General features: G+C 43.0%; 1 pseudogene; it reads right to left on the bottom strand.

Moving 5' to 3' along the window:
- Positions 1-243: 243 nt before the first annotated feature.
- On the bottom strand, positions 244-1,573 carry LOC101571533 (annotated as a pseudogene).
- Positions 1,574-10,582: the final 9,009 nt, after the last annotated feature.

Genomic DNA, 10,582 nt, shown 5'->3' with positions numbered 1-10,582 from the left:
AAGATAAGGTGGCTGAGTATGTTCATAGGGGCTTCAGCATCTTCTAATCTATTCCATTGATCCTCAGGTCTATTTTGTTGCCAGTACCATGCTGATTTTTATCACAGTAGCCTTGTAGTATAATTTCAAGTCAGGAATTGTATCCTCCTGCCTTCTGACCTGCCGTTTGCACCCTCATAGGACCACTTCTTATTTGTTCGGTCTTGGTCCCGAGGTGATCTGTCTCTTGAACGCCTGTCTCTGTCACGTGAGGCTGTCTTGGTCTCTGAATCCTTGTTTTGAGGATCTCCTCCTGGACCGCTCTCTGCTCCTGTCTCTAGAACTGTGTCCACTTTGCTGAGGGCTGCGGCTGCTGGAGCGGGACCGGTGGCGATGGCGCTTCTCCCGAGACTTGGATCGAGTCCTCCTCTTGCATTCTCAAGATGGAGCGAGATCGGTGTCTGCCATGCCCTCTGGACCTCCATCTTTTAGGATTCTTGCTGTGTGATCAGACCTCCTCAGCTTCTCCCTTTCTTCTCTTCCAGGCTTTCTTGGTTTCTCTTTTCCTGCTTCTCAGCTATGACCCTCTTATTTCAGTGAATCCCAGGAGCAGTTTCCCCCTGAAATGATCAGCCAGTCACCTGTCATTATTGTGAAGACCTAAATAGGCAGAGCAGACTTCACAGACTCGAGATTTCTGCTATTGGAAACTAGAAGCTGGTGTAGAATTCCTATACACGTTCTCTGCATCTCTTTTCTTTGCCCGTGCTTTTTCTCCTTCATCCATTACTTTCTGGGATTCTTCTACACTCCCTTCAGCTCCCAGTTGTTCCACCTTGGCTAATAATTTACCAATTTCTTAATTTAACTCATGAATGCATTCTGCCTTTGCAGCCACTTCAGCACTAATTTCTACTTCAGTTTCTGCTAATCTTTTCTTAGCCACTTCTGTTCTTTTTTGTTATTCTTTATTTTAGGGAAAGGTCTACTGGGTGTTTAAGGTCTCACTGCATAAATTGGACTCCTAGTGATCCTCCTGTTTATAGCTCCAAGAGCTGGGATTACAGATGCGCACCACCACGCCTAATTGCCATCTCAGCACACCCTGGTGGGGGTGAGGCTGGTGCTGCAGGTCCCGGGATTGAACCCCTGGCCCCTGAGCCTACTTGCAGGCACTTTTATCCACTGAGCTATTCGGCTGGCCCCACTTCTGTTCTTTGATCACAACCTGCTATAAATAACTGCAGATGATCTCTCTCTCTCTCTCTCTCTCTCTCTCTCTCTCTCTCTCTCTCTCTCTTGCTTTCTCTCTCTCTCTCTTGCTTTCTCTCCCTCTTTCTTTCTCTCCCTCTCCCTCTCTCTCTCTCCCTCTCTCTCTCTCTCTGCAGTACCAGGGATTGAACTCAGGACCCTGTGCTTACCAGGCAGACACTTATTCTACTGAGCTGTCTCCCTGGCCTCCATAATCTGCTCTTAATGCCAGGTCATAAACTTTCAGACATTCTCCAAGATCCATCCTAGTTCCAGAAAGGACATCATGGGGCAACAGTTGAGAAGGTGGCTCTTGCCTACTCTGTCATCACTGAATTTGATTTACTGATAAGAGTAGTGTCTCAGCTTGGTGAATGTAGGGCCTTTCTGACACTCCCTTGCAGACTGAAATAGGCAGGCATAGATACCCTGAACTGTCTGGGGAGGTGCCCATCAACTGATCCAGCATCGCGTGCATCTCATTGTTATATCTTGTGAATACAACTAATCCAACTCATTTTTTAGACACTTCCTCTCAGAGAAATTTATTCTTAAGATTATTCCACCTTTCTTTGATATTATATCATAAGCAGTTTCTAATCAGAGCAGTTTATGGCAAATATCAGAGCACAAGGTAAGACCACATTCATATGGAAGGACAGACATCCCATAACCTGCCAGGCTTCCAGCCTGCTCTGATAGGAAGTGCCTTTACTCTCTTCATCATAATAGTTGTGGCCAATTTGTTTCAAATTCATCAGCTTCAGAATTCTGTTTTTGAGTGCCTAACATGTTCCAAGCTCTTCCTCGTATTTACCACGAGGTCCAGAAAAATTCCAGCTGGGTTCTTGGAGCTCGGAGATAATGCGTACAATCTAGCTATGAGTGGATGCTGTTCAAGAACTAAGGCAGGCTTGTTTCTAATTCTTTTTTTTTTTAATTTTATGTATTTGGTACAGGTCTATTTTGTATTTGTTGATCATATGTTTCACTTTGAACATCATTTTTTTTTTAACCTGAAAGATCATTTTTTTCCTTTTTTTCCCCCACTTCTGTGTTAGTTGATACATTGTGTCAACTTGGCTGAATCAGCTCCGGCAGTTCTCAGCGTGGGGGCCTCGCCCTGCACGAGGGCAGGGCCCAGGAATTGAGAAAGGCAGGAAGCCGCCCTGCCCCACTTCGGTGGAGAAGTCTCAGGAGGAGCTTGATCTTGGCAGCCACTTTGGAGGAGCTCCGATCTTCACTGTGGAGCGCTGGTCTGGTCTTTGCAGTAAGCACAGAAGGAAGAGAGAGGCCTGATGGACGCCTCCGCAGCTGCTGCTCCTCCTCTGCTCTTCATTGTTTTCTGCCGCATGAACTGCCTTGGAGCTTGTGGAATATGGACTGAAACCTCCACTAACTGTGAGCTAAATAAACCCTTCCTTCATTTTGAGTGTTGGGTATTTGTCCCAACAATGAGTAAAAAGTAACTAAGACAGAATTTGGTACCTAAGGTAAAAGATAAGTTGTTGCGTCTGGCTCCCCCTTGACCAACAAGGAGGCACAGCGCCTAGTGGGCCTATTTGGATCTTGGACACAACGTATTCCTCACCTAGGTGTCTTACTCTGACCCATTTCCCGAGTGACTAGGAAAGCTGCCAATTTTGAGTGAGACCTAGAACAAGAAAAAGCCCTGCAGCAGGTCCAGGCTGCTGTCCGGGCTGCTCTGCCCCTGGGGCCACATGACCCAGCAGATCTGATGGCACTTGAAATGTCAGTGGTAGATAGGGATACTGTTTGGAGTCTCTGGCAGGCCCCCATAGGTGAATTGCAGAGGAGGCTTTTAGGATTCTGGAGCAAGGCTCTGCCATCATCTGCAGACAACTATTTTCCTTTTGAGAAACAGCTTTTGGCCTGTTACCAGGCCTTGGTGGAAATAGAACGCTTGACTATGGGACACCAGGTGACCATGAGACCTGAGTTGCCTATCATGGCCTGCGTATATCCATCAAGCCATAAGGTTGGACATGCACAGCATTGGTTGTTGAACTGCGGATGATTTGAGTTATGGCTTGGCAGAAGGTTTGTCTGCATTTTGCTCCTGTCCAGAGACTTTGCCTGAGACTGAAATTAAGAATAGTGGACTAGTTAATCTTGAAAAAGAAATTTTAAAGCAGCCAAATATTGGGGCAGTGGTGTGGTTGTTGTTGGGAGTTTTTAGCCAGATTTATGTTGAGAATGAAGAGCAAAGAGCCCAAAAGGATGATTTAAAATGTTGTGGGTTTGACCAGAAAGGAAGTGCCAGGAAGGCTGTGGACTGTGAAGACAAACCTGAGAAGATCTCCATTGCTGAGAAGGAACAGGAGAGTAGAAAAGATGTCCTGAGGGCATCACAGCAGGTGGCAGGCTCTTGCCCTTTGCAGCCTCAGAATCACAAGGGTGAGGGACTTTGCTTTGAGGAGAAAGCTGCAGAGCCCCATGTTCCAGAATGGAGGCAGCGGCCACACCAGGTTCCAGAATGGAGGCAGCGGCCACATCAGATTGCAGAATGGTGCCCGCATAGAGAATTTGTTTCTCAGAATCAGGGTCAGAGTGCTCAGCGATCCAGGCACTCGACCTGTACAGCCAAGGTAGAAGGAAGCTTGCTTACTGCTCCAGCTGGCAGCAGCCCTTGGCATCATCCACATGGCTTTGGTTGTAGGCGCATGCAGAATGCAGGCATTCTGAGGTTCAGAAGGCTCCCACCCAGATTTCAGAAGAAGGCCTGGGAGGCCAGGCAGTGTGCCCCTGAGAGGGCAGTGTGTGAAGCTGTGAGTGAGAAGCCTATCCAGTGGAAACATCAGAAGTTTGAAAGAGCCAGGAATGTGGATAGTCTAAGAAAAGCTGCAAAAAGGGAGCAAAGCAGGCCTGAGAGAAAAGCCAGAGGAGCTACCAGCAGAAGTGCCTTAGGGGTGAAGCCACGAAGGGCTTTTGGAGCTCACAATCCATTACAGGGTGCTTTGGATGGCCCACAGGGAACTACAGGACTTAACGTTTGCCCTTCTGGACCTTGGACTTGTTTTGGTCCCAGTTGTTTGTATCCTGCTGTGTATCCCTTTTGGAATGGCAATGCTTATCTTGTGCCTTTGAATACTGGAAGAGTTTAACTTTTCATTTGTAGAGGGGCTCACAGCTAAGAGTTTGCCTAGATCTTGGCAGCTTGTGACTTGGACTTTTCCGTGTTGCTGAAACTGGGAGGACTTTGGCAACACTTAGAGATGGACTAAAATGTCTTTTGCATAAACAGATGTGCATGAGTCTTTGGAGGGCCAGGGGCAGCATGTCATGGTTCTAATGTAATGCAATGTTCAAGTTGTAAAATGTTTAAGCATGTCTATGTACCTGGAAATTGGCTTAAAAAAGTATATGTCTAGTTGCCAAGTTGACAAGGATTGTGTTAGTTGATACATTTGTGTCAACTTGGCTGAATCAGCTCAGCGTAGGGGCCTGCCCTGCAGGTAGGCAGGGCCCAGGAACTGAGAAAGGCTTCCTGCTGCACTTCCTTCCGCTGTGCCCTGCTTCCCTGGAGAGGTCTCAGTCTTTGGAGGAGCTTGATCTTTGCAGCTGCCACTTTGGAGGAGCTCCAATCTTCACACCGAGGAGCGCTGGTCTTTGCAGTCAGCGCAGAAGGAAGAGAGAGGTCTGATGGATGCCGCAGCTGCTGCTCCTCCTCTGCTCTTCAGTGTTTTCTGTCGCACGAACTGCTGTCGTTTGCCTTGGAACCAGCGGAATGTGGACTGAAGCCTCCACTAACTGTGAGCTAAATAAACCTTTCCTTCCTTCATGTTGAGTGTTGGTATTTGTCCCAGCCATGAGTAAAAAGTAACTAAGACAACTTCTGTTGTTATTTTAGAAATTTCCAGTAACTGACTTCTGATATCCTTTGTTTTATTGCGCTCTTGCATTGTCCTGAGTGGCCTTTGTATTTGTTTTTGCATCTATCATTTTCTATTTATTTTGTTTTTTGTTTTGGTGCTTGTAGATTTTTATGGTAGACAGTTTCATCACTAGTATTGAGGTTCCCTTTGGAGATGTCTATCAGAGATGTCTTTTTTATTTTTTAGAGAGAATACAAAATATTAATAAAAAGAAAAAATTAGAAATGATACAGATTTTTATTAATAAACTAATATGAATTCAACAGTATTTGTTGTATTGCATAATGTTGTCTTCAAATTAGTTGTTCAGATTACCAGATATATGCAGGTAAAGTTGGAAAAATAAAGAAAAAAGGAGAAAAGTCGTAAGAAATTAAGAAGAGTGAAAAAGAAAAAAGAAGACAAAAAATTATGCATTAACTCCTCCTTTCCATAGGTCAGCAGAAATCTGCAGTACAGTCATCCAAGACATCCTGCTTACAGACATAAAGATATCTCTTTCTCAGAGACGTCTGGTAGGTTTAGGTAATTCCTGCTCTTTGCGTCTATCCTAAGAACTGGTCTTTCTAGTTTCTTAAGGAAAGGGTTGCTATCTTTGTGGTTTTCAGCACCCAGTCCTTTGTTGCTAGACTGTGGAGATGGTTTTGATTCCAGATGATCACAGTGTTTTCATATTAAGGAGAGAAGTTGACGATAGCGTACTTGGCGTCCAGACTAAAGTAGTACAGGCAGCAATAGCATTAGCATGCAGCCCAGCCTAGCAACTGACCAAGTAACGACCGTTGACTTGATCCCCTTGGCACAGGAGCACGCTCTGCAGTTACGTAACAAACCCCAGCATGCACCAGGGCCTTGTATGTGTAAGGTTCCCCTTAGTAGAGTGCTTTTACCTTATGTGGTAGGGATTTAAGAGAGATAGGAGACAAAATAGAGATGAATGAGGAAAAATATAGTAGGAACAAGGTCAGAAGGCAAAGGACGATCACTCAAGTTATGGAAACTGGAAATGAGCTCAGGAGAGAAAGAGTGAGAGAGAAAGCAAAAGAACACTGAGTGAACCAGAAAGAGAGCCAATGTCCACTCACATGAAAATATGAAATCAAGGGAGATAGTTGAGGCGAGAGAGAACAAAGATGAATAGCACAAAACAAAACTAAAGATAAGAAATGTAAATAGTCCAAAACTAAAAAGAAACAAAAAACCCTACTCACCCCAGTGAGCCAGCAAATGGAAAACCACAATCAAGCAAAAAGAAAAATAATGAAATTCCTCTGGTGTTGATAATGCTGTGGTAGTGTCTCCACATTGGATTTCAGAAATGTGCTGTGTAACCCTGCCAAGTTTGTGGTAGGAGTTTTGCTGGGTATGCAGCTGTCCTTGGCCTCTAGATGTGGGGGCTGGGCCTTGTCTTCAGTGGCCAACATTCTTGGTTTCCAGTTCTCCTCACTGAGCTTGTGTCTGTGGCACTCTCCCAGTGGTATAGTGCTCTTGGGCAGGGAAAGCTCAAGGCTGCTTTGAGACCCACGCACAGTAGGCCTCTTCCAACCTTGCACAGCTTGCTCTGCTCCACACTGCCAGTTCCTCTTACCTGCTGGTCATATGATCTGGGGAATGCCCTTGGGCTGCTGTAGGACAGTGGTGCCTGCCCACTTGCACTCTGGGGCCAAGGCCATGTTGCTGTTCACAGACCAAGGTGTGCTTCTAACCCTTGTATTTTGGGCTAAGACTGGCTTTGGATAGCAGCTGAAGTCTGGGAGGTTCCAGCTCCTACCGCTCAGCAGTACTCTCCCCAGTCTGCTTTCCACCCATCAGCACTGTACTGTGACTGGATGGATGTCTTTCATTCTACTCTGAGACACTGGCAGTGAAGTGACCTGTACCTGTTCTCTTGATGGGTTTGCCCTGAACCCTTGAAACAAAATGTTGACTTTGCACACCTGGTCCTGTTCCACATACCTGTGTGGTGAGGACAGTGTCTGTTCACCTCACTCACCAACCACTGGCTCCATGGGGCTCCTCAAGAAGCAGCATCTTGTGTTCTCACCACTGCTTCCAACTTTTCATTTAATTCTTCCAATTATTATACTTCTTCCAATTATTCTCCTTGCCATCTGTCATGGTGCCAGTCCATCTGCTGGGACACCCATCAATCTTTTCATCTTTAAATCAGCATCCTGTCTTTTGCTTTGTCAAATAAGCTAATTTATGAACTTAAAGTATCTTTATGAGACTTGGGGTGTGAAGTGCCTAGAGGGAAAGGAGGATAAACAAATCTAGGACATACTGCCATGCACAACCTTGGGTCACTTTCCTGTGTCCTGGAGCTGTGGTCTTCTTAAAAGTACAATGCTTTAGTTATGATCTTTCTTGTCTTCTTACCTATCTTGTGTTTTCTACCTTACCTCACCGCACCACTCCCAAGACTTTGATTCCTTATTCTTAAGGAATGCAGGGAGCCAAGATTCTGTTTCTCATAACTGCTTCCGGCTGAGGAGGCACATCGATGCTCCCGAGCCAGGGATCAAAAGGAGACAAAGGAAGATGGCTTCTGTTGCTTGATGAACCATCATCTTTTAATAGTCCTGAAAGTAGAACCAGGCCATTATTGTCACTGACATGTAAGCTTCACTTTATAGTGATATTAAAGAAGGCTAAAAATTACAAGTAGAGTATTAGTGTATAGTAGCTCAAAAATTGTAGAGGTCAGAAAAAGTCACACAGCATTTGGCATAATCTGTTCATCTTTAATATTAAACTTTTTTTCATGGTGTTAACCCAAATGCAACAGGCATATCGACTTCTCTTGTCAAAGAAGTTCAGTGCTCTCTTATTTTAATTGTAATAATGGTAAGGGAATACATGGATTCATACATGTGTGTAATACATATGTGGTTTTTGTGACCATTGAACCAATAAACTTTTTGCTATAGGGCTGTATTTTGTTAGACCAGAAGACCTTTTCAGTGACTGGCTCCAGATAATATAAACTGAAACAGACAACATAACTTTAGTATATAACAGAAAGCTTAGAAGGTAGGCTATTTATGGTGTCATTTTTTTCTATAGGTTCATCTATATGAGACATTACATTTTTAAGGAGAACCTGAAAATGCATTAAAAAAAAACATAATGGAAATATGAGGAGAGTTGTTGAAGGATGTGTGGGAAGGGCCAGTGGGACTGGGAATTACAACCATTCATGGCAATAGGCTAAAGTGTTGCAGATTATAGGAGTAAGGAGACAACCAGAAGAGGCTGGTGTGGTGTTTGGAGCTCCTTTTTGTATCTAGCCTAGTTTTCTTTGTTTTTATGTTGCTATCAGTTATTATACTTTCTGGTCATACTTTCCTGCTGGATATTTAAAATCAAGTCAAAGCAAGACCTATGTGAATTAATCAGTCAGTCAGTCAATCAATCAATCAATCAATCAATCAATCAGTTAATCACTCAATCGGTGTAAGTAAGGCTCCTCAGGGGTTACCTTGAGGGCTATGTGAAGGGGACTCTGCATCTCTAATCTTTTCCTTTCCCAGTTATGTAATTTACCAGAGTGGGTCACAGTCTTTCTTGATCATGTGGCTTCCCCCGGAAGTACGGAGGACGTGACCCTCTTCAGTGATCTTTTTTTCTGCAGAACACACTGTAGTTGACTCCTGTCCTCTGGGGTCTGTCAGTTCTCCTCTTCAGGAGATTGGGTGACTCACCGGAATTGCTGGGCCCACTATGCGGGTCCTGTTGTGCTCTGGATTCTGGATGACCTTGAAGGGCAAGAGCCAAAATGTTGGCTGTCCTTTTAGCCCCACTGTATTTTTTTTAGCTTTGGTCTTGAAACCTTGATTATCAAACACTTAGAAAGTCAGTTACACCAGTATTGGAGTGGGAGCAGTACATGTTAGTCTTAACTACTGTAATCTCTTTTAAATGCTGGGCACCTTGAAATATGAAGAATGACTAGAGAACCTCTTCTGGCAACCACGACACAGTTCATCTCCATGGCATCACTTCAAGGGGTTAGTTTTGTGTCTTGACTCTGCTGTAAGAAACGATCTCTCTTCTTAACACAATGCTTCGGTTGTCTTTTAGGAGTGATGTTTTTGTAGAATATTAACAGATAAGTTAGAGAATTTTATAAGGAAAATTTAAAGTCAAGAGCAAGCATAGCATTTCAGGGTAATAATTATGATGACATTATCATCTCCAAAAATCTCCATTTTAGTATAAAATATAAGCAGATTATCTTTATCCAAGTACAAAATACAAAATGACACACATTTTAAAAATTATTTTTAAAGAATTCAAAATAGTGATATAAAGAAAAGACAGCATTAGAAATGATAAAAGATTTCAATAAACAGTAATAGGAATTCAACAATGGTTGCTATATTACATGCTATCTTCAAATTAACTGTTCAAATTACCAGATATAAATATGTAAGATTCTTTATATGTAATATAAAGAAAACCAAACAATAACAAAGAAGGTATAAGACATTCAAGAGAGGAAGAAAAAAATCAGAGAAAACTTTTTTTAAAGCATTAAATGCTCCTTTCAAAAGACCAGCAGAAATCAACAATACAATTATCCAAACTATTCTGCATATATTCTGCATACATACCTAAATATATCTTTATCCTTCTTTCCTTTGTCCTTGTCCTCATCCCAGTTTTTCCTTCCTACTGAACAATCTCTTTCCCTTTCTCAGTATCTGCTGTACCCTTTAGATTTTCATTACTTTTTCAGGTTCTCACACTAATGAGATAGTACAATGTTTGCACGTGTTGATCTGATTTATCTTACTTACCAATGTAGACTCTAGCTGCATCTATATATCTACAAAAGCCTCAAATTTATCTTTTTTAATAGCTGAGTAATACTCCATTGTTTAAAAATACCATATATTTTTTTTTAATCCATTCCTCAGTTGAAGGGCATTTGGGTTGTTTCCAAGATTTAGCTATGACAAATTGCACTGCTATAAACATTATGGTGCAGATATATAAGTGCGGTATGATGATTTCAGTTCTTTTGGCAAAATACCTAGGAGGGGAATAGCTGGGTTGAATGGGACCTTGAATCATAGCTTTGTGAGGAATCTCCGTATTGATTTCCATAATAATTGTACCAGCCTGCACTCCCACCAACAGTGGAGAAGCGTTCCATTTTGCCCGCAGCCTCTCTAGCATTTATTATTGGTTGACTTCTTGACGGTAGCTATTCTTTCTGGCAGAAGATGGTATCTCAGCATTGTTTTAATTTGCATCTCTCGAATGATCAGTGATGCTGAATATTTTTTCATACATGCATTTGTCTAAATGACATATCTTTTTACTTAAAATTTCCATTAAAAAAATAAAGAGCCTGAGTAGAGTGCACTTTTTTTACAGAGGTGCTTTCCAACGTACTGGGGCCCAGTCTTTAATCACTAGAGTGGAACTTCCCGCACTGCATAGCGTTT

Source organism: Octodon degus, unplaced genomic scaffold (genome assembly GCF_000260255.1).
Source record: "Octodon degus isolate 3935 unplaced genomic scaffold, OctDeg1.0 scaffold00014, whole genome shotgun sequence".
In the NCBI taxonomy this organism is placed as follows: Eukaryota; Metazoa; Chordata; class Mammalia; order Rodentia; family Octodontidae; genus Octodon; species Octodon degus.
The sequence above is the reverse complement of the archived record's forward strand: the minus strand, read 5'-3'. Positions and strand labels throughout refer to the sequence as shown.